This window comes from Lagopus muta, chromosome 6 (assembly GCF_023343835.1).
Source record: "Lagopus muta isolate bLagMut1 chromosome 6, bLagMut1 primary, whole genome shotgun sequence".
Taxonomy (NCBI): Eukaryota; Metazoa; Chordata; class Aves; order Galliformes; family Phasianidae; genus Lagopus; species Lagopus muta.
In genome coordinates this window covers 23848680-23868724 of record NC_064438.1, presented here as the reverse complement: position 1 = coordinate 23868724, position 20045 = coordinate 23848680, and the positions used below count along the sequence as shown (strand labels likewise).

Below are 20045 nucleotides of genomic sequence, written 5' to 3'. Positions count from 1 at the left end.
TGTCTGAGTATTATTTTGAAACTTTGCAGCTATCCTTTGGTCCCAGTGCCAGTTCCCCATAATCCTATCAAATATACTTGGAAGAATCCTTGTAGTCAGAGATAATGGTCTTGTGATATATATGGCTGAATTTCCATGCTGTAAGCATGAATGGATAATAATAGCAACAGATTTCTCCTTTCCTTTGATGTTCACAAAACAGGTTAAAAAAAAAAAAAGACAATTTTAAAGCCCCATAATTAGAAATAACTGAAGATAAGATACTCCTGGGTCCTTGCATTCAGGACCTTTTGCTAATGCGGGTGAGTTGAGAGAGCTTTTCACCTCTCCACGACAAGAAAGCCTGTGATTAAATCCCAACTCTGCTCTCTGCAATTTGGATACATATGGGCCTGGTCTCATTTTCTCAGCTGTCTGCCAAGAGGAAGATGTGATCTTTGGCAGGAGTTCGTGCTCCTAAGCATTGAGAGCAGGAGATATCCACCACAGAACAATTCTGCATCGTGTCTGACTGGCAAAGTGGCCTGAATATCGGGTCAGCAATTTTTCCATCAAATTGCTATCAGTTATTGTTGATACAGAATAAAGGTTGTTAATTAAGCAGAAAGGATTTGGGCAGTTCAGGGTCGAGACTTGAACAGCTCTTATTCAGTAAGAGGCTGCTATCAACATTCTTGTTAGCTATTACATCTGGAAATTCTTTTAAAATTAACGTGTTAATGTGGTGTTCTACTGTTCTACTGTTAGGAAAATGGCCGAGTGTGAATGTGACACTGTACATTTTGTATTTATTTTCACTCACTAACTTAAAACTCTAATCTGTTCACTTTCCAACATGAGCAGTGATTTTTCTTTCTACCAGGGGCACAAACTTTACCTGGAATCTGGAAAAACTGATCTATGGAGCCGTCATCACCAGAGGTGATGTGTGGAGCAGCCATAAGGCAGGGCTCACAGCACACGTTCCAGAAGTGCAGAGCATCCTTGGTGGTGTTGCACACCCAGTTCCATCTTGTTCTCCTCTCTTGGCTCTGCAGGGCCGAGTGGAGTTGAAAATTCTCGCACATTGGTAGTCAGTGGTTTAAAAAGTGAGGAGGGACTGGGAGCAGAGATGATGAATAAAAAGGTTGCCACTTTGCAGCTCTGCCTTTTCTTGCTAATTCCCATCAGTTTGGTGTGCATAAGCCCCAAGGGATGAGGTTATTGCATGGAAGACAGCCAACAGATTTGTACTCTAGGACAGAGAATTTGAATGAAATCATTTGGAAATAAGTCATCAGTACTCCGTTTACAAGATACAGGTGTTAATGAAGCAGCACCATTGTCCTGTCAGGTTTATTGCAAGCCAGAAACTTTTCAAGGTGTTTTGCATCTCTTGGCTCAGATGCCATGGGCTTTGACTCAGCAGGATTCAGCAGCATTCCTTGACCTATGTTTTACTCCTATTTGTTTCTGCTCTTAAGATTAAAATGTCGTATGAGATTAAGAGCTCTACAGATGTCAGCAGCGTGAAAGGCTTCCCGTTCACTTAGCAGCAATGGGGACTGAGGTGCTGCATTCCTGAGGGCATCTGATGGAGTTTTGCTAATAAAATCTGATTTCATGAGGTTTGCATCCTATTAAGACAAGAGGGGATCAGGACTGTGAGCATGATAGCAAAGTGCAAACACAATGGAAAGTCTTGTATGAATATTAATAGGCCATGCAAAAATACAAGGCAAAAATGGTGATGTGGTGGTGGAAGCAAATGCTGCAAAGTGCAGCACAGGGACCTCCCTTTCTCCTGGCTCCCCACACTCTGTGCCTGTGGCTGTCACATTCAAACACTGGTTTTAGAGACTGGGAAACAGAAGCAAAGGAAATTAGCCAACAAGTTGGCCGAGCTGAGGTTACATGTTCTACTTCCAAAAGATGCTCCCATACACAGCTCTTCAGCACCTCCTGCCCACCATCCTGTGCCAGAGTGGGCCTTCCTGTTCCTGTTGCAGCATGGAAGTTGGCAGGCCTCTGGGCTACTGGAATTCATGGCACGTCCTGGCCTTCCAGTTTGTTCATGTTTCACTTCTCACAATGCTCATCTCTCCACAGAGGGATCTGAAAATCCCCGAGACATTGATTATCTTTCTTTACACACATTTCTTTATCAATTGAATTATTTAGCAAAGAAGTACGCTCATATATTATTTATATAATTTGAAGTGTAATCTTACTCTTCTGCCCTTAACCACTTGTTTCAAGGAAATAACATTTCCTTTCATTCATCCCTGAACCTCTGAGCATTTCATTGCTTTTTTCTTCTTGTGGGAGGAAACTGGATCATGGAGGACAAGTGATTTGCTGCCATTCATAGAAAAATCAGTCAAAAACTAACATCCAGGTGCCATGCCTGCTAGTCTAGTGCTAGTCACACTAACGTGTCACCAGGCAGCAGGTGTGCCAGGAGAGCTGCCCTTGCGTTTGTTAGCAAACTGCATGCACTGGAGCTTTTCTAAAGTGAACCCTACCTAAAGGAATGCTTGTGATCACTCAGTAACGGTTTGATGGCTTGGATTCATTTCACTGCTTTCTTCCATCATCCTTGCTATTACTTTTAGAATAATGGAATCATTAAGTTTGTAATAGACCAGTAAGACCACCAAATCCAACCATCAGTCCATGCCCACCATGCCCACTAACCACGTTCCTCAGTGCCACATCCACACGTTTCTTGAACACCTCCAGGAACAATGACTCCACCACTTTCCCTGGGTGGCCTGTGCCATTAGTTGCTTTCTGCCTCAATTTTCCATCAGCTGACTGGAGCAGCAGCAGCTGCCCATTGCACAGCAGAGCTAAGAACGTCAGGGCACTGAAGAGCTCTGCTGCAGCAGTCCTGTAGAGTTGGGTAGAACAAGGTACCCAGCTCAGGAATGTGGCTTTACATTCAGGGTCTGAAGCAATGTTCCCAAGTGGAATGGTGCGCAGCCAGGACTGAAGCACCTACAGCCTGTTACAGAAGTGACTAACTGACGTAATAAAACTGTCCTCCTCTTTATTTCTCTGCTCTTTGTTAGGCAAGTGAAAAACCAAGTCATGCTCCTGTGCTGGTCTCTGGCCCTCGGTGGGTGAGAGGGGTTTTTTATGCTTGGTCTCTTCAGGGAGAAGCTGCTTGTTTGCATTGTATTTGTGGCATAATTACAAATGGTACAGATCATTTTTATTAGCCAAGCTGTCTGCATTAAAATGATAGATTCTTTTGTATTATTAAGAACATCCAAGGGAGTCTCTGCAGCAGCAGGAGAAAGATGATAATTTTTCGTTTAGCTTAAGAGCAGATGGTTACAGAAATATTCTATATAAATAAATTAAGAAGAAGCCACCCTGGCTAATAGTTAAGTAAACAGGTTTGGAAACAGCCAGCACAGGATCAGGCTTTTCTGCTCTCTTCCTCTCCTCTCCAAGCTCTGTTCTGCTCTGCAGCTTACAGCCCCATATGGATAGGGTGTTAATTAAACCAATTTGCTTTTGGCCCAAAGTCATCTAAACAACTTGAGTCCTGCTAAAGCAAACTCCCACTCCCAGGCAGTCTCGTGAGTACCGGAGAATACTTACCTAGCCCAAGCATCTGGGCTGTAATCAATGTTATTGATAAGCATTTCCAAATGTCTTTTGTCACGGTAGCAAGGCTCTGAGAGATCTGAGGGAGGTATTACTTACACCCTTGGATTTTATAGCTGCTCTCTGCAGTCTCTGATGAGTGCTGTAGTCACAATGCCGTGCTTGCCCTCGAGAATTTCTGCTCAACAAAACAAGTAAAGTGGAAGTGGAGAAATGGGAGGTGATTAGAGGAGGGAAGTCAGATTCTGTAGCACAAAGGCTGCAAATGCTACAGCTGTGACAGCCGGAGAAGATGGTGGATCTTTTCCTGGCATCCAGACTCAAAGGAGATGTTGGAAAGAGGGCCTTGGGAAAAGCTTGGGCCTCAGTGGTAGTCCATCTGCTGTGCCCATAGGTGCCACCAGGGCCATCTGCCTTTCCACACGCCCTTGGTGGCACATCACAATTAGTGGTTGGTATCAGGGGAGATCACACGCAGATAGGTGGTAAGTTGCTCCGTTGGTGCAGACTGGGCAGGACAGGCCTAACCCTGACAGATGCTTCCCTCAGATGACTGGAGAGCTGTTTCTAGATCCTTACACAAATTTTCCACTGGGTGTGGATTGTACAAACAGGCGGTGTACAGAGCAGTTTGTGTATTACCATTACTGATAGCAATGCTTGGATATCATATGGCAAAAACTGACAACCAGTGACTGAAATGGTATAAACACAACAATTTCCAACACTACAAAAATAGGTTACTGTATGCTTAAGGATGACTGTCGTGGCATTCTGAAAAACCAAATGCAACCCCAGGTTGTATGATGCAGTCTGCCCCTGTAGGAGAAGGGGGTATACATGTACTTGTCTGACACCTTAGTGAATTCTCTGCACATCCACCTGACTGGCATACAGGTACAGGGAAAAGCTTTGGGGATGATGGGAGCTAGGGGGAGTCTATGCATGAGAACTAGAATTGTGTGGCTTGTTTAATCTAGCAAAACAAAAGCTGAGGGGAGATATGAATGCTCTGTATAAGTGCATCAGAGGAGTAAACACCAGGGAGGGAGAAGAACAATTTAAACTAAAAGACAACATTGACATGAGAAGAGATGGGGATAAACGGCCCATGAATAAACCCAGGCTGCAAAGTAGGTTTCTAAGCAGAAGACCTGTAAGACTGTAGATATCCGAGCAAACATACCAGGGCAAATTACCAAACTATTTTTAAGATGGTTAGTTATATGAGAATCATGTGCTTACCTGTGGCACCTCCATTACATTACTTGTCGGTGGAGAACTGGATATGATTATCCTGTGCTTCTGTATTTGCACATGGAGGAGGATTGGGCTGGGAAAAAGGCAAGACTCCATGTTGGTATATACCCAGTGAGAAAGATCATACGCACAGCCTGTGTGTTTGGCATGCCGCTTGTTTCTTCACAATTGAAAAAATCCCTAAGGAAGTAACCAGCCCTTCAAAATGATGAACTTTAAGTAAAACTTACGACTGCTTCTCAGCAACAGTAGCATACTAACTTATGGGAGCAGACTGTTTTCTCAAAGCAAGAAGTTTGGAAATGCTCTGATGCAGGTGTTAACAGCTGTAACGTCAGGTCTGAAATTGGTATGTGTGCACAGTGAGAATTTTGCAGCTAACCTTAACTGCTGCTGATGTTTCAGCACCCAAAGCCAGTGACAGGCCTGTTCTCCAGCAACATACATCTTCACCGCATCAGTGACTCTGGAAATTGAGAAGTGATCTGTGTGTGGTCTACCTCTCTCTTGTCTGATAGACTGATTTTCTTACTGTAGCATTTAAACTGAAGTCTGTGTGTCTCAAAGCAGCAAACGACTTTAAGAGTAGTTTCCAGCGAAGAAAACTCCATTGTTCACTAGGAGAAGCCATGGATTGCATTGACCAGAATAAAATATGTGTGGTTTTTGATACATTCTGCACATTTCAGTAGGTAACAGAAGTATGGATTGAGGTGATGTTCATGCCAAGGAAAGATCTTTGTCTACACAAACAACATTCGTATACTTCAGATTTTATATTTCAGCAGCTGCAGACCAATAGTGCCTTACATTTCTTTTCTAAACCTTCTTGCTAACAAGCCCTTATGTGAGTGCTGTGGGCTAGGAATGAAGGCTGAGCTGTGAGTTTGCAGCCTTTTGCTGGCCAGATTTGCAAAACTGAAGGATTTTTGCTTTGATTAACAGGATAATTAGAGCTGTATTGTAAGCATAAGCTTCACTGAGCTTTGCAAATGCTCATTTCTTGCTGTGACCTCAGAGCTTTGCTGCCATCCTTAATGCTGTGCAGAGCAGACCCGGTGCGTCTATTTAAAGACCTCCTGCACTCCGAGGCAGGGCCTCTTGCTGCCCTGCGTCCAGCTCCCCTCTGGCAGCGGTGCGCTTTCATCGCTCCTGGGTTTTTTTTCCAGGTTGCTGTCAGTCAGTGTAAGAAATTCACACTGAGGTCATTGATGCAGTGAAGCCTTGTGAGCGGTGAGGGCGAGGGTCAGGAAGTCGTGAGCCTCTGTGTCACCGGGGACCCAGCCGAGGACACTGGCTGCATTACAATGGGGCTGCGTGGCCACGCTCCCCCTTGCCGGCCTGATGCCATCCCTTATCATTTTCCCTTGTTCCCTGTGCTCCTCCTTTCACACTGGAAAGCAGTCCCACCTGGTGAGTTTAACTTGCAATAAAGTCTTCACAGTGAAGCTGCTGACTTCAGAGAAAAACTGAACTCCTCATCAATCATTTTGCGTATGCAGTGTCTCTCAGTAGGCAAATATTCTACTGGCAGCATCTGCCGTTGCTCTTGAATCTTTTTGCTAAGGGCCCGTTTGCTAGCTCCCACCCATACTCTAAACTGGAGAGAATTCGTTCTCACATCAGGCACCTATGCGGTTCTGAGCTTCCAAAACTGAGTGAATTACACAGTTCTTAAGCAACAAACTGATGGCTGTGCCCCTTGAGCAGGGAAGGTGAGGCAGGAGGTGATGTGGCAGGCTTTGGCATTATCTAGGAGATCTCCTGGAAAGCCAGACAGGTGACACAACAACAGCTTGTTCAGCCTGAAAAAGTAGTAAATAAACAACGGTCCTGCACTGTAATTAAATGTGACACTGAGGTCCTTACCATACACAAACCTGAAAGCTGGCAGCCTGTGTTGAGACATTAAAATGGTGGACACCATGTGAAGTTTGTCAGGATGTGTGACATTACTGCTGTTTTGACATCTCGAAGAGAACGGGCTGTCTTACGGTGCTTTCTGTGAAATCAGCTTCAGCCTTTCTAGCCAAATTCTAGTATTTCCAGACCTAACCACTGCTTTTCCATCTCCTGCTGTTTATGGATGGAAAGTTTGGTGTTCCAGCATCTGTCATCTCAGTAAAAGTCACTTCCCAGACAATCTGTATTTCCATGGGATCCCCCCAGGTGCAGGAGGAGGAGGCAGGTGGGGGCAGAGGCAAGCAGCCCGCGGTGCTGCATGGGGCTGGGTGCTGCATGGGGCTGTAGGGCAGCTCGGTCCCTACCCTAGCAGCTGCACCCAGCAGGGCTGTGTACCTGGTGCACACCAGCTCTGTCTCGGTGTGCTGGCTCCTGAGAAGCTCTGGTATGTATAATCCACCCATCATCAGTGTTTGCCGTAAGAATAAACTTGCAAGCAGACTGTTCTTGGCTCTGGCCGTAGCAGTCTCTGAAAAGAGACCTTTTTTCTTCCTTTCCTCCACCTCCCTTTCAGAGACATGACCAGTGTTTTCCACAAATGGAGAAGTTTACAGTTCCCCACACATGGTGGTTCCTGCCAGAAATTTTGCTTTAGTTGCCACAGCAACAACTTAACGCATTTTTAAAGCCCCTGCCGCTGGCTGTGCCTCTGCCCTGTTTGTTCTTCCTGTGCGTTTCCCAGCACCACACGGCTGCACAGGCAGTGACTGAGAGCTCTAATAACCCCCGTAATGGATCCAATTATGGCCGTTAGTACTTCTGTTGTGAATACATGAATAAGTAAATTTGTGCGTGAGGATGAAAGAGTGTGTTTTTAAGGCTGTCTGAGCCATCCTGGGGAATGGTGGGCAGCTATTGCCAGGCCCCGATGGAGGAGAGCAGCCGGGGGCTCTCAGTGCTCAGCTCCCCTCCAGACCAGGCAGGTTCCCTGCAAGCCATTCTGTGGTGGCCCATTTTCACAAGAAAATGTCATCGTGTTCTCATGGCTCTGGGGTTTGTGGCTGAGAATGGACTGAGCAGGACAGAAAAAGCACTAGCAAATTTTTGCCACAAATGTTCCACTCTTGTGTTGTTCTCTCAGTGCAGGATGATCTTTGCACCTTCCTTACATCCAAGAAAATCTGTTGCTTCCTCTAGCTGTTGCTGGACCTTCCTTCCCTATGTACTGTTAGCACAGAAACATCTGTCTTCACCTTGCCGCTGGTGGCTGCCCTAGCCTCGCCCATGGTGGCACATCTTGTGTTCCCACATCATCCTGCAGTTGGTCAGATGAGAAAAGTGCCCTCTCCTCAATGATTTCCATCCTCGTCTGCCTTTTCCTAGCTGATGCTGCAGAGGTAGGAAAGTAAACATTCTTTGGGCAGCGTACAATAGAGTTAGGTGAGGAAGACGTGAGTGTCAGCTCAGGAGAAGAGAGAAATGATCATGTCAGTGAGTTGTCACCTTCTTCAGCTCGTAGGGAGCAAATATCAACACTAGGACAGAGAGCTGTAGGGAGGATGCAAAGTGGACAACGAGCTCATTGCACCCAAGGTCATGAAAGGCACAAAGACTCCTCAGGATGTGGATTGTCAACCAGGCATTCTTACACTTGCAGTAGCCCATGTTTCCCACCTGCGTCATTGTCTGTCCCAGAGCTGCACTGCCTGGGTTTATTTTTCTGTTGCTCTCATACTGAGTCTATCCAGACTGATTGCCAAAGACTGTGGTGGTAATTCCCCACTCTCAGATTTACATGCTTTATGGAGTAAGAGCTGCTGAACATCCAGAACATTATGTCCTGTAGGGTACCTGGTGGCCCTTGTGAGCCTATGAGAGCCAGGCTGATGATCTTTCATTAGCACTCAGAGGACAAGAGCAAGCTGTGAAATGGAAGCAGTGTTAGCTTTCTCTGAATTGCAACTACTGTTTTCTGATGAGTTGTTGGAGGGCTGCTTTACAAATCAAGATATGAGGGATAGGCTGGCACAGGCTAACAATGTGTCTGTTATTGGCCATAGATGGCCTCTTAAAACCTGAGATTCATTTCTACACACTGGGCTCTGGTTCTATATAGCCTTTCCTTTTGAGGTTTTATTTTCCTACCCCACGGGGATTTGCAGTGTTGGCTTGCTCTTGTTAACTGCGGGGAATCTGAAATACTAGGTTAGGAATTACAGCTTGGAAAAGGTCCTTGAAGGCAGTTTCCAGGGAGTGAGCTTGTATTATATATAGATCTGCACACGCTATCCAGGCCCCAAGAAAAGTTTGAAGCACTCAGCAAAATTTGCCATCTCCCAGACACCAGGAGAAGCTGAGAAGGAGTTAAACCACACATGTCCAACCCTCAGCCCAGTGGGCTGCATGCGGCCCCACAAGGCCTTCAACTTCTAACGTTATTATGTGATTCTCAGTGATATTTTTCATGAGCCGATTGTGGAGGGGAGGCCTCAGGGCAGTGCTGGCTCCACCTCTTACACCCACCAGTGGCATTGAAGCCCATGTGTATTGCACGTTACATATGCTTGTGCCACATGGTGAGTAAAATGCAGTGATTGCTGATCTCAGCAGTATCTCAACCCACCTACATGGGTGTGGGCCTGGGAAGACACACGGTTTTGTTACTAAGCAAACGTGTTTGTTTTCTTATTTAATTATTAAACTTGGGCTTGTGTTCCTTTGTAAAATAATTTAATAAGCTAACGAGTTATCACATTCATTAGTTTCGCAAGAACACGGTCAAATATCCCACTGGTCTATAGTTTTTGTTGCCTTTCTTTTTTTATGTTTTAATAATATATATATGTGAAAAAAAAAAGAAGTTTTGTTACTTATATACTTCCACTATATTATATGTTCTATATGCAGCCCAAGACAATTTCTCTTCATTCAGCGTGGCCCAGGCAAGCCAAAAGGTTGGATACCTGTGAGTTAAAGGAAGGCTCATCTTCTTGAGGAAGAAGCAGTGATTCTTTCCCCCCTTACCTGGCCTCACCTGGTTGTATCGCCAGAGAGCCCATTTCTGTTATGAATCATTAATCTGAATTTCTAATAGCAGTAAAAGACTCTGAACTTGGTCGACAGGGAAGTTAACAACCAGTCTGCTAGAGTCCTAACGGTTGATCACTTAGCCTTGGTTATTAACTGCAGGCAAGGACCAGTTTCTGGGAGATAATTGGGGTCATAAACAATAGCTGTATAATGGAGCCGCTGTCCTAGGAAGGGGACTAAACATATTCAGCTGCAGAAAAACTTACTGCCATTGGCTGACATCCAGGTGCTGCCATCAGCCAGCCAGAGTTCAGACAGCCAAGTTGTTGCTGGAGGGGAAGAGAGGCCTTTAGTGCTCAGCAGACAGCGTTGGTCTGTGCTTGGGATGGCCCCTAGCTGGAGGGATGCTTGCATGCGGCCACAGGAGGCTTGATAAAAACTCATTAAGCAGGAATCTGGAAGGTGCAGGTTAGAGGCCACAAGGCTCTTCATCCCTTTCAGAAACAGGGCTCAGCATTTAGGAACGGCATGTTCTGCACCCTGGGCTGGGGTTGTGGTGTCAGCGGCATTTTCCAAGTCAAAGGTATGTGGGGGTTGAATTAATCCCATAAGGTTGTTCTGGCTGAGCAGTGAACAGGGCTGCACACATCCCACTGCAGGAGCCATTGCTTGAGCAGATGTGTGCTTATGCTCAGCAGGTAGGAGATGTGTTTGCAGGGTCTGCTCAGCCACTTGGGCTCTGCTGTGGAGTTGTTGGAGAATTCAGATTTCTCTGCCTGGAGTCTCTTAACTTGGAGTTGTTTTGTTGCTAAGAGTCCAGAAAAGCACCATTATGAGCTAAAAGGACACTTAAATAAAAAGGTGTTCCATTTGTTTTTTTTTTAACTTTCTAAAGTAAAATCCAGTTTCTGATTCCTGAACCCATTAAAATTCCCTGCAGAGGACACAATGTACATGGGGGTCCTCCAAGCCATGACAAGATGTTTTCTTTCCGTGGTGGGCCTGTTGGGACTAGATGATAACTTGATGGGATTTTTGATGAGACATCAGCCTCTGATGAGATTCATGTCACTCCAGTTGTTCCCTGTAGGCATCTGATTGGAAACAAAGGGAGGAAAATAGAGGTGCAAATGAGTTTTTGTAATGATGACTCTAGCCAAGCTGGAGTGCGGCACATTGGGGTCTGGAGTTTCTGAAGGCTGTATCTTGAGTTGAGAAAGAGCATAGAATGGGACTGAGTGTGGACCACAAACAGAGCTGGACACCTGATGTGAGAACTGGGATGTAGCTGACCGGATCCTTGCAGCTCTGTACCAGGGTAGTTGGAAGCATCCGTGAAGAGTCACTCGTTTTTAAAGGAATAGACTGTCCTGTTTTATTGCTTCCCTTGTGAGCAGAACTGCAGGGAAAAAAAAAGAAAAAAAAAAGGGGGGGGGAGGGGGGGAATATCTGTAGAGAAAGAGTAATATTGTGCTTCATTTCCCAATAGCAAAATCATAACTACATTGCCATGTGGGGTTGCATTATAGAATCAAGACAGTATGAATGCAGTTTTAACATGGAGATCCAAAATGCTGTGACAGGTGTGCAGCTGAATTTTTCCACTGAGCCCTTTGCTCAGAGAGAAACCAGCCTTTATCTCAGCTTTGATTCAAACCAGGCTTGCACTGAAGAAGGGCAGTGATCCCAGAGGGGTCTGAGGTCCTCCAGACTGTCAGCTTTCCCTGGCACACCATTATCCAAGCCAGGCATAGGAGAGGTTTTCCACCAGTTGGTAAAATGAATGAGAGCAGAAGTATTAGCGGTGTTTGTCCTACTGGTCTGAAGTACTGATCTCAAAGGAAGGCCTAGATATTCCAGCATCTCTGAGAGCATCAAAGAAAAATGCCACCTTATCTGTAGCCCAAACACCGGGTAGAGCCCATCAGTACCCACTGGGAAGCTGAGCACACTGAGCCCTGCTGTGCCTTGCTGAAATCTGCAATGAGAAGTGCGAGAGCATGAATATGGAACAAGGCAAAGGGAGCTGCCACACTCGTGGCCTCACATTCCTGAGCAGCAGCTCGTTGTCTGTGTAGCACAAAGGAGATGTGATGTCTTCTTGGACAGTGTTAGTGCTACCATTAATTTATGCATTTGGGGCTGAGATTTTCAGGTGACAGGCTCGCTAGGAACACAGCAGTGGGAGGGCTGGTTGTCACACTTAAATGTGACAGAGGTGAGGGGACATGCAAGAGGTCCGGACATGGTTCTGGGGTGTGATTTTTGCACTGGAATAGATTAAATCTTCTGACATGCAACTTGCTCCTGTACTTCACTATTCTGCCAGCTCATCTGCTTGCTTCCAGAGGCAGCATACCTGCCCACTCACCAATGCAGCACTCTCCCCCTGACAGCTGAGCTAGGAAATAAGTTTTTCTGCCATTGAACACCTACCAGCAGCAGAATAACATGCCTGTTTCTGGCATGCTAAAGCATGAGCAGACAAATACATCTGAGCCTCCCTGGTGGACTCCCAGCTCCACTGTTACGGAAGCAAACAGCTTTTAGCTTAACTGTCTTGTTATCCTTTGGATGGACAGAAAGACTCCCAGATAGCCACTGTGGTGAACGAGTCATTTCTCTGAGTCAGAAATGTTCACTCAGACCTTAGGTCAGTTAAAATCTGTGTCTTTGATTTTTAAGCCTCACTCCATTTTTACTTCAGTTCCTCCATGCACCTTTAGGGCAGAAAGTAGGCAGAAAATTAGAATAAACGGGCAATTCCTGGATTTTTCTGGTGCCAGCCATTATGCTGGAAAACATCAATGTCTGTTGCTTAGTTGCTCCAGGAACAGCAAGAGGAAATGCCTGAACCTGGGTCACCTCTGTCAGCACGGCAGGACTTGTTCCTAAATTTTCTGGGACAAATTTTTGGATGTGTCATCTGCAGAGTGTTTGAATGGCAATCATGTGCTTCTTTAATGTAGGCAGATTAAGCCTTTAATAATAAGGGGTAGAGTATATAAAATTCAGATGGCAGCCGATGGATGAGCAGAGATTTCTGATGTCCGATCGTTCAGCTTAGAGCACCTTTCTGCCAGTTAGATGTGACTGTCTTTCCCTTCCGTGATCCTTCCCAAACTGCTGCTGGGACCATATTCAGGCACTTTTTGATAAATGGTGAAGTCAGGCACGTTGTCGTGGGAAGGAATTCTAGCCTCACAGGGCAGGAGTGGCTTAACTCAGTCTGCCTTTGTGTAAAATCCACCAGGTAGCACTAGAGCATGGAAAAAAAGTCGTTTCTTACATAAGCTTGGATTATGTTATTTACTCTCCATTGTTTGTAGGGGCCTCATAGAACCATGAAAATGACCTTTATTTCTCTACAGGTTTTGTCCTTTTTCATTTAACAAATATTGATTTTTTTTTTCCGCCCGCGTCTTCATCAGAGCTGAATTAACAAGGATGTTTAACAAGAGCGTGTGATTCATTTGGGGTCTTTTTGTGCCAGGTGCTATCACGAGCAGCTGAAAGCAGCTCAGCAAAGAATGTGCAATCACTGTTAGAGAGCTGTCAGAGTAGGCGTAGCACTCTGACAAGAGCTGAGCTAACATGGGTCAAAGAGCAAGCTTTAAAAGGTGGTCTCTTCAGCCTAGGCACAAATACAAGGCAAGGTTGTTTTTAAGGAAAGTGCCATTTTGTGTGAAAGCTCCCCTCCCCAAGCCATTAAAGCTTGAAGACACTGAAAAATCATCATTGCCACTGAACGATTCCATTTCCATCCACAGATCCCCAAATGAGATTAAGAACCCCCTGTGCTAGGCCATATTCACAGCAAGAGGTGATCCTGTCTTTATGATCCAAAATCACAGTGTCACCGTGAGACTCCAGCAGGACCACGAGAAGCAGGAGCTTTCTGTGCTTCCTGCCAAGCAAGCCTCTTGACTGAATCAAGAGCTCGTAGGTGGAGCAGGGAGTGGAAATGGAAGGTAGACAGGGACATAAAGTTCAAACAAAGTGAGTCTGATGGCCACTTCTGATGCTTTTAACACAATAGAGAGGGAAAGGAAAGGTCATCTGATAGCTGTCCCTTGCTGTTGATGCTACCCATAACATGTCATTCTGGTTTCTTGTGCAGGACCTGGAGGTTTGTGCGGGGGGAGTAAGCAGCTGCCACAGTCAGTTGGGCAAATTGAGATCTCATGCCCTTTGGGATCGTCTCTCTGCACAGTCAGTGGCCTTGAGACATCCTGTAGGCTTTTTAGTAACCCGTATAAGCAGTAGCAAAAGCCTGACCTTCTCTGTGCATTCCATAATGAGAAAAACAGACATTGTGTTGGAAGTGGAAACGCTGTGTCCGGATTCATTTGTCCTGTACGGGCAATGTCCATGTGGCTTTGCTCCTGGGCTCTCCTGTGGGCTCACCTTCCTTACAAGTGCGCCCTGTGGTCAGAGATGACATTTGTTTCAGATGAGACTAGGGTCTCATTAGGGCAGAAGTTGAACAAGCTGATAAAAATGGAGTGTCCTCATCCTTAAGCACTTATGATTTATGCCAGAGGACGACAACCTTTTGAGGACTTTGTCCCAGTGTGCACTTTTTTCTCTCTCAGATTGGAGGTTAAGCATGCCGGTGGGAGCAGGGAGATTGTCTCTAAGAAGCTCCCTGAGACCAATCAATTAGTGCTTATTATTTCCCCTCTGCAGCGAGAGGACACGTGCCTTCCCTAATGCTGTGGGCTCTGCGGAGGTGGGGCTGGCTGCTGCCTCCTGGTGTTAGGCGGCATCCCCAGCTGAAAGATGACTATGGTTGTTCCTCACAGACCATTGCAAACTGCACTTGCAAAATTAGAGAGCAAGCTTACATTCCTCCAGTTAATGTCTGTTCCTGCAAAGTGAAAGGGAAAGAGAGGACATGACTTTCATCTGCAGTTTGAGCCACTGAGCAGATATGCGGGGAGGCTGGGGAGCATCCTTGGGCTGACCCGAGGCTTAGTGCTTCACCACTGGGGTATTAGCTGCTCTGAGGCCAAGCTCTCCAAGTTCCCTTTTCAGTGGAGGTTTCAATAATACCACCACATCTTTACAAGTAGTTTTGGTGATGTGATGTTTTCCAACAGAAGGGAAATTCCCAACAGAAAATTCCCAACCAAGGCAAAGCACAGTACAGCACCTCACACTTCCAGAGTCAAAGTGCTTTTCCCCCAGGCTCCACTGAGGAAAACAAGCCACTCTGTATCACTGTTCATTTACCCTCTTGAACCCTCTCTTGCAATGCTGCAAGGAAGATGTTTCAGCAGTTAATAATGCTCCTGGGGCATGTGCAAAGAACAATTAAAGCTTATTGTGCCAGTGACGAGCCCTGGGGTGAACCAGGCTTTGGAGACAGCTGCCCCCATTTTGCTGCATGCAGCAGGATCTCACAAGCTGTCCTGTAGCAGAGAAAGGCAGATATGTCTTGCTGATTGCAGACTCTGGCAATTAGCATTTAAAGCTCAAGTGGTAAACTCAATGTGGCATTTCTAGGCTTTTTGCTGGTGGCAATCACCTTGGTTTGCAGTGGTCAGTGCTTGGGCAGGCGGGGCTGGGGGGGGTACAGCTGCAGAGCCCATGGAGCCATTTCAACCAGCTGCAGCATGGGATGTGTGGCAGGAAGGAAACACAAGTGTGCAAGGTTTCTGCAGTGCTCCCTTTAATTCTTTGGCTTTGACACAGCCAGATCTAGGTCTTTGATCCTGAAGTGCTGCAAAGGGCAGGAACAGCAGTTCCTTCATCACAGGCATTGATGCTTGGTATAGCTGTCTCCTGCAAGGGTCAGCTCAGTCTTCTCTAGAGACATGGCAGAAGGCAGAGCTGGCCCTTCTCCGGAGAAGGGCCCTCCTTGGAGGTGTGCAGCAAGGTTTCATTGATGCCCAGCCCTCGGAGCAATCCCTGCCTACTTTAGTGGCTTGTGCAGGAAAAGAAGCATCTCTCCCAAGCTGAGATTCTGAGCTATACAGTCAGCAGCTCCACTGCTGGCTGGTGTGCCTGGGAGGGGGCAAGCTTTTCCCTCGCCATTGTGACTTGTCTGTAAGGCTGGAAACCTCTCCAGAGATAAATTGGAAGTTGTTGCTGGCATTTCTACTGAGAATGTCAACAGGAATGTGTCAGTGCCAGTCATGATGATACAAACACAGTTTCCCGTTTAAAGCACTGCACCAAGTGTACCTAATTAACCTTCACGACAGCCCAGCAATACAAGGAAATAGGGATCATTAACTTCAGCATCGCTTTACAGAAGGGGAAGAGAAGCAGCAGTGCCAACCCCATGCGTTTCAAATTGAGGTAGGCTCAGAAAATCGCAAGGTTAAAAATAACAATAATCCATTTGGGATTCTCAGAGCTTTAGGAGTGCACTTGAACCAAACTCCAGCTTTTTCTCCAAGAAACATTAGGACTGGAAAGTTCTCTCCCATGCACACTTTGGTGTGACTCAACAGCTAAGGCTTTTAGAAAATCACGCATTCTCAATTGCAGTGCTGCAGAGGCATTAAATGAGAGAATGATTTACTCAGAGTTGCTTAAAATTTAGTGGCGAAGCTGAGACTGGGTTGTGTGAGTCACTGACCCTCCACCCCTTGCTTATTCCTCCAGACCAGACGTTTCTCCAGGTAGAGGAACCTGTCTCAGTGCACCAGCTGCCATCACAGGGTCACTTAATGGCTGCCAGAGGCATCATTCAGGCAGGAGCTGGGATCTCATCCCGTCTCATCTCTGTGGAGGGACAGATTGGAGCCAGGCAGTGTTTGCATTTTGGTCTTTGAGCCAGCCCAGCTCCTTTGCCTTGGGCTCAGCTGGGACAAATGTGTCCTATGGATGGAGAGCTATGCATGCTGCTCCCTCACCTCACCTTCCTGTTCAGAAGAGGCTGCTTATATGAGTCGATTAGAAAGAACAACTAGTACTAATCTCACCTGGCCGGGACCCAATGAGGAAGTGCTGTTCTGTATGGTACGCAGCAGTGGGACCCCAGCTCTGCACTGACAGCTTGGGGGCAGCGATGCTATGGGCAGGAGCAGCATGCTGTGTGGGACACCGACCTCAGCATGGAGAGTCAGTGTCTGTACAGCACTGTGCTTCACTCTTCTCTTTTCCTCCTCCTTTTTGTGTTCTGAGCTGACGTGGGGCGAGGCGAAGCTGAAGGGACCCTCAAAAAGGGCAGGTCATTGATGGAAGAGAAAAGAGCTTGACAGATGGTGAAGAGCTTTTATGAGCAGCATGGGCTGCAGCCGGCTCCAGGGAACAGAGTTGTTCCCGTGCTCTGGCTGTGTGTCTGTCTCTCTGATTATTTTGTGTATTTCATCTCTGCTGCCTGTCTCGCCCTTAATCTGGGCTCCTCTGTGCCAACAAAATGCTTAGCTCACTCCATTGTCTGAGAGGCTAATTTGCACTGTAAATCCGATGCTTATCTTACATGACAGCTTACTATGGGGTTTATTGCAGTCCAGAAGACAAACTAACCAGGGCTGGCTGGAGAGCTCTTGACACATCCTCTGGAGTATAGTACAAATACGACTTGTTTCAGCATGCTGCCACGATAGGATGTGTCCCCTTGCATTTTGAGGCCATAAGGGATTTCTCTTTTTCTTTTCAAATATATCCAAATTTGAGTTGGTTTTTTTTTTGTGTTACTATTAATGTTTTTGGTGGTACAGCATCTTGTCTGTGTTGGAGCCCTGGGAATGGTTCTGGAACAGCCTCTCACCCTCCTAGGGCCAGGTCCTTCGTTCCTCCTCCCTGCTGTCTGCGGAGTGTAAGGACCGTGAGAGTGGCTGCAGAGCAGGTGCAGGCACCGTTCAAGCACTGATGCTCCAGGATGCTGCAGCTTTGTTGACTCTGCCTAGCTTAATCAGAAAGAACCTTTGTCCTTGTCTCTCTTCATTAGTATTTCCTGACACTTTCTCCAATATGTTGTAGCTCTTTGCTGGCAGAGTAGCATCCCCCCTCAATCTCATCTGCAGTTGCCTCCTCCCCTCTGGTCCCTGGGCTGTCTACCTGCAGGCAAGCACACAGCACCTAAGTGATGTTCACAGTGGTGTCGGTCAGTGAGCTGGGCAGTGGTCCCAGAAATACGTGGGAGGGCTAAAACCTCAGGCAGAGAGGTTCCAGGTAGCCTCGGACATAAGTTTACCCAGGCGAAGCCAGGGAGATTATTGCTGCATTGATACAGCACTTGGTTCTGCAGCTGAGCACGCTGCTTAATGCCCAGAGCTTCTGCATTGCAGTCCTCTGAGGGACACACAGGATCCTGCTTCCATGGCCAGCAGGAACACGGGGACCCTGTGGTTCCATCCTGCCCATGATGGCACACCCATCCTTCTGGGTGCTGTCCTGCCCTTGGGCTGAAGACAAAAAACAAAAGATGCCTGCCTTACTGGCTAAGCGGTGTGCAATGGCTGGGCAGCTGGCAGCTGAGCTGGAGATGGAGCCAGAAGGTCTCAGCAGCAATGAGGGAAAGAAAAAAAGGACTTAGAAACTGTTGAGGAAAAGCCAGGCAATGTATTGTATACCCAGAAGAAAAGTAGCTGCTTAGGGTTATATCAGAAAGTCTGCACTGGCCCTTCTCAAGCTCCATTTTGCTGCCTAGATGATCAGACTAGTGTGTAATCTACAGCTTATTCCAAGTCACCAGAGCTGGCAAACCCAGGCTGCTCGCAGGCACTGTCCTGAACCTACCCGAGGGATGGCTGCTCCACAGCCCACCAGAGCTCAGGGAAACATATGGCTCTGAGCAAAGACCCCCAGAGCTGGAGAGTTTTTAGGACACAAAAATAACTGGGAAAGGATTATCACAGCACCTAGTTCATGCATGTGCCTAATCTAAATCTCTTCCCTGACTATAAATAAATTTCCTAGCTTAAACCCTATATTAAGCACCTAAAAGTTAGCCACTAGAGTCTGAAGGCATCTGGAATTGTTTCCTCAGAGCCCCAGAGCATCCCCTTCCCACAGAGGGCCTGCTGCAGTCTGGGAGTGCCTGCTGGGACCACTGCTGGTGGTGCACAGCAGCTCCATCCATTTGGCAAGGTCGGGCTGTCCCCTCAGCTGTCTGCATCCAGCACTCCAGGGCAGGCAGTGCTTCCAAGGATAAAATCTATGCCCTGCTGTTTGCTGTCTGGTTGGCTTGTTTGAAAAAAAAAGGAGAAAAAGAAAAAGGCTTGTTTTCCAGCAGTACTTAGAGATCCTACAGTGTTTGTGTCATGTGGACGGTGGGAAGACAGTCTCTGCTCCAACAAATTCACAGTATTGCTGGGCAGAAGTACACTGAATAGCAGATGTGGTAGGGATGCAGGGTGAAAGAAGATGCTAACAGTAAAAGGAAGGCGTTTGCTCAGACTAAGTCTGACATCTCCACCAAGAAGGGCAGCAGCGCGCTGAGGCCCCACACCTCAGAGAGCTACTCGCTGGCATTCCAGCCTTCACAGGGCCTTTGCTTGCTAGCAAAGGAAATACACTGCCTGGAACAGTGCTGGCTCCAACCTGCATGGAGATGAGAAGGGGTGGAGGCATCAAGAGGGGGAACCAGGTAAAAAATTTTTGTTGCCTGGAATATTATTAACAACCAAAGAAAGAGGCCAGCAGTGAGCAGGTAAACATGGGGCTTTCTTCTCAAGTTGCTTCAGAGAAAGGGGGTGGGGAGGACTTGAGTGCTTGGAAGAGGAAACCAGGTGTGGATGTAGCAGGGGGCTAGGAGACCTCCCACTGCACTAGTGCTGTGCAGCCTCTTCACCTCTCTTCTGAGCAGGCAGTGGGTGAGGAGGGATGCTGCTGCTTCAGGGCTGCTGCCTTCCCAGCTGGTGCTTGCTTTTTTTCCTGTCACAATTGCTTTGTTGTATTTCTGCAATTATTAGTAACTCATCTCCTGTACGGAACTGGCAGTGAATCAGAAGGCAGAGACTCCAAAATATCTCGTCCCACGAAAAGAGCAGCTCCTCCTTTGCTTGGCTCAGCGCTGTCAGCTGAGGCAGCGGGGAGGGCTGTGCGGGGGCTGCCAGGAGGGCTGCCAGGCCCGGATCCCCCTGCAGCAACATGGCTCGAGCCCCTTCTCAGGAGCTGGCGAGCTGTGAGCACTACGTCTGCAGGGCTGTGGGCAGGTGCGATGGCAGCTTGGGTGGGCACAGCGTGCTGGCCTTCCTCCAGCTGGCACAGGTAGACAGCATGACAGAGCGTATCAACTTAAGCTTAGCAGTCTTAACACTATTAAATACAGCACTGAGCTCTCTGGAGGGCTTGTA

The 20045-nt window shown here is 47.0% G+C and overlaps 1 protein-coding gene across 2 annotated transcripts in view; it reads left to right on the top strand.

Annotated features, from left to right (window-relative positions):
- The window catches only part of LOC125694298 (transmembrane protein 263-like), a 198777-nt gene that overhangs the window by 173755 nt on the left and 4977 nt on the right, over nucleotides 1-20045 (top strand). The window lies entirely within an intron of this gene.